General features: G+C 38.1%; 1 long non-coding RNA gene across 1 annotated transcript; it reads right to left on the bottom strand.

Annotated features, from left to right (window-relative positions):
• Positions 1 to 1203: 1203 nt before the first annotated feature.
• On the bottom strand, positions 1204 to 2858 carry LOC103315637. The gene is made up of 3 exons (XR_511998.3): positions 2029 to 2858; positions 1827 to 1960; positions 1204 to 1743 (listed from the first exon to the last, which is right to left on the bottom strand). It is a non-coding gene; the product is annotated as an uncharacterized LOC103315637 (long non-coding RNA).
• Positions 2859 to 4412: the final 1554 nt, after the last annotated feature.

Genomic DNA, 4412 nt, shown 5'->3' with positions numbered 1-4412 from the left:
GACCCTCTATATCGAAAGTTGTAAGCAATTTAAAATAGTATTTAAAATACAAAACGTCGAAAAAGCGAAAATCTGAGAAAAAAAGTGAAAATTCTGGCGATTCAGGCATGTTTCCCTATTTTTGACGATTTTCACTTATTTTAAATTGCTCGCCACTTTTGATAGGGTCGGTCGTTCTCAACGATTTTTTTAAATTCAAGATCTCGGGCTCGGACAGGTAATTAATACCCTGGGCGCAACAAAGGCTATTTTTTGGTAATTAGAAATTGGCCCGTAATTTTTTTTTTTTTTTTGGCATATAATTTGGAGGTGGCACCCATGTTTTTTACATATTGTATGTTCAAGCGCATGTAAAAACTTGGTCTGGTAAGTGTGCCCTCAAAATTGCAAGAGCTCGATTTTTCGACCGTGAGTGTCCGACTTCTCGTAGAATGCCTCATATGCACCTTGGATGTTTCACTTTAGCCAATTGGCGCCATAGCCCTATAACGGGCATACATCGAGCTCAGTCAACTCAAGCGAAAAAAGTCGACTAGACTACTTTAGTTGCGGTACATCATTGGCTGCCTGATAAATTCATACCGAAAAAAGAGATTACTCCGAACTTCGTTGACCCGCACAAATACGGTGAAACTAAATCAGCGTTATAATCGATGACGGCGCGACGGCGGCTGCACAGACCCCCAAGTGGCAATAGAGGTCCACAGGCATAATCTTCGTGCTGCTGTCAAATCTGAGAATTAATCACCACCAGAATTTCTAGATCTAGAGAATCATTAACAAGTCATGTCTATCCTCATTTCAAAAATTAAATTTCATCACAGTAGTGCTTGCACGACGAGGTATTTTAAAGAAAGTTCTCACTCGCTTCCGTGTTTTCTCCGCGACTTTTCATCATTCTATACTCTTTTCCATTCTTTGTTTTTCTCTGTGTTTATTCCTACTGGTTTCAGGCACCCGGGTTTATGTCACGTGTGCAGAGGCAAATACAAAAGCCATACCCGTGGGAGAATGTAGCTGCGATGAAATGCTACGTAAATACCGACTGAAAAAGTTTCGCAATGTTGGAATTAAATCGTTTGCAAGTTTTATTAATTGTTGAACTTCCTAATTGACAAACATGTAACAAAAAGTGTTAGAAAATATAAGCACAGAGAGAAAAGACCGTGGTACCCCGTGTAAAAAGAATTAATATGGCATGAGTATGGCGTAAGTATGACTCCAAAAAGTATTGCAAACGTATGCCGAATGTATGGAAAATGCCACTATGCCATACTAGTTTTTTTTTGTGTTAATTATACAGCCAGATCAATCGCCATACTAAATGCGAACTTATTTTTTTAGTGTTAATGGCTTAATCGCCATACTAAACGTCATACTATTTTTGTTCGCGTTAATTAAAAGCCAGATCCGTCGCTATACTAAACGCGATACTATTAATTGACAGATATTTTTTCTTTTCATAGTGTTACTTACATATTTTTGCTAGATGAAACGCTATTTTTAAGCGATTCGGCAAAAATGATAAATGAACTACTAAACATGAAAACATGATAATGTATAAGTATTCTATAACCATGAAACTATTTGATTTTATAAATATGCAACTACATTCTTCGTCTTTTTGCAACAGACTGGTGTTTTTTCGGATTTCAAAGAGTATTGCACGTTAATGTTAAAACTCGTGCGTATTCCTTCAATGATATTTTTTGCCATCGCCAGGAACTTTGTTGTTAACATAAACTGAAAAGAAGAAAATGTCAAATGAAGCAGATTATCAGCAATTAGTTATTAATAGGGAGTGTTTTTACAAGTATTCATTGTACCAAAAACAACTTCAAAAATGTATTTTGAAATACTTTTACTTCCTGCTTTTCCAGTTGGCGTCATTGTTTTTAATTATTTCTGCCTGATAATCAGTTTCATTACTTCCTCCGTACTTCCTCCGTAATTCTCGAGGCTTGGAAAAAAGTGAAATTATAAGGTTTTTATTTAATGATACGCGTTGTATTGGATGTATATACTCACTGATATAAAAGTTTTCGTACTACTTCGAGCCCCATTTAGCCGTCACTTTCTTCTTACCAAGCTTTACCTCGCGATCTTTCAAGATGCTCGTTGTTGGAGGATCCCCTGTGATCCACAGTACCAAATGGCATAACTCAGAACTCATGTTTATGTCAAGCACTGCAAATCTTTTATTTTTCACTAGTCGTTATGAGCAACACCGATCACAAATAAAAGGTTAATTTATCTGCAGCGTCAATGTTGCAATGAAAAAAGTGTGTTCGAAAATTTCGTAAGAAAAGAGTCAATTTTACGCGAAAAACAAAAAAACTTGAACGCAAATGTCAAAGCGTGTTCATCGAATGTTTTCGTAACCTATAACCATGTTTGCATTTACACATTCGCATTATACCGAATAAAAGAGTAAACAGTTTTTTAAAGTATAGAAAATAGGCACAGTACAGACTACAAAAAAATTTCGTTTAAATGACGAAAATTCTGATTCGTCAAGTGTAGAGAGCGAAAATGAGCGAAGTCGCGATTACAACTCCTCGCTAAATCAAAGGTCACGATCCAGCGCTGAGGATGAATTGTCTGAAAATAAAAACATGAGTTCTCCAGAGCATCGCCAGCCTACCAATTTTGAGCCCGCTTTTGAATTCGATTTGATGCACGAATCATCAGTATCTTTTATGTATTTATGTATGCGGAATACAAATTTATATGTACAAAGTGCAGTTCCAGTTGAAAATATTTAACAGATTTTGTTGGAAATAGTTATAGATCAATGTACGTATGTGATTAAACCCGTAAACAGTATTGAGAAGCAATGCAATAAATAAATACATTTAATAGTATGGCGTTGAGCGCTGATTAGTCTGTCTATTTAATTAACGCAAACAAAAATAGTATAGCGTTTAGTATGGCTATTGATCTGGCTCTATAATTAACACTAAAAAGAACTAGTATGGCATAGTGGCATTAGCCATACATTTGGCATACTTTTGATATACTTTTTGGAGCCATACTTATGCCATACTAATTTTTTTTACACGGAACAGTTACGTAACCTGTCATTGTAAAAGCGCGCTTTTGTTTCGATCCTCGAGACAGCCAATGTTCCCCCGACACTTTCCGCTTCAAAACGTTCGAGGATCGCGAGCAGAGTCTTCGATTTCAGGATTTATCCAAGTGTAAAATCGTGAAGCATTTACCCATCGATCATCGGAGAGAATAATAACAAATCTCTGACGAGCGATCCATTCCTCCACTTCGTATATAAAATTCTATGCTTTCTTTCAAAATTGACTGTACACAGTAAATTCAAGGAGTGGATATCTCCAGAGTTGTTGCGACGCTACACACATTCTTTGTCGAAAGCGTCGATGTCAAAAGGTGTCTGGCTTCCGTTCCCACATCAATAAAGAAACTCGATGGCAGCTTTGTGTGCCTGGGGGACTTGCCACACCTTCTGATCTACGAGTGAGCATGTGTAGAGCTTCCGAAGAAAATTGGCAGTCCTGTGCTGCGAAAAAGAAAGATCGAGAAATGATAACGTTGAGAATGGAGCTCTCTATATACGCCGCGAGCTGCTACTCATGTTTTCTCTCGAACAGTCGCTATTGTAAGCTGGTGACAGAAGAGCTCTCTCTCCTTTTTGCGAGTCTCTGGCTTCCACTCGTCTGTGTAACTATTTGTTATACGTTCTTGTAGATTTTCTCTGAATTATTTAAGCTATACGCGAAGGTATTTCAAATTTTAACAATTAAAACAATGCGTTGAAAATTAAAGGTTTAATAGAGTCGGTAATTAGCCGATAGTTCAATCCAGCAGTACACAGAGCCGCGCGAAGACGTTCAACGGTTTCACTCGCACGAGTATCGATTAAGCAAGAACTCGCCATTAGTATTCAGGGTCGTCTGCAGCAGCTCTCGCCTCAGCCGCTTTGCGAAATCAATGAGACTATTTAGGTCGTTTCGAGACGCCCTCCTGCTCTGTTTTCGCTTTGTCTCCGCGACTAATATTACCACCGAAGCACTTTATCCCGCCATAGAGCTGTGCGTCTCTTTGAGCTTTTATTGTATTGATCGACGGTCAATAAAGAAATTTGTTAATTGTTTCAATGTTTATAACCGTACATTAATATATCGAGACTATGGCGTGTGCTAATTAAGCGGGTCCCATATACATGCACTTGGAGCGGGAGTCAGTGCGGTATAACTAATTCGAGAAACGACCGCAGGAGAAGACGACCTCAAACTAGAATCGTAATATAGCGACTCAGGAAGTTCATAAGTATGCGCACTATTACTCCGGAGGTTGAATATTATTCACTGGCACGTACGAGTCGTATACTTATGAATACGTAGTGCTGCTCCGATGCACATTAGTCCGACGCAATAACT

This window comes from Nasonia vitripennis, chromosome 4 (assembly GCF_009193385.2).
Source record: "Nasonia vitripennis strain AsymCx chromosome 4, Nvit_psr_1.1, whole genome shotgun sequence".
NCBI classification, from domain to species: Eukaryota; Metazoa; Arthropoda; class Insecta; order Hymenoptera; family Pteromalidae; genus Nasonia; species Nasonia vitripennis.
This window is presented reverse-complemented; position numbering and strand designations above follow the sequence as displayed.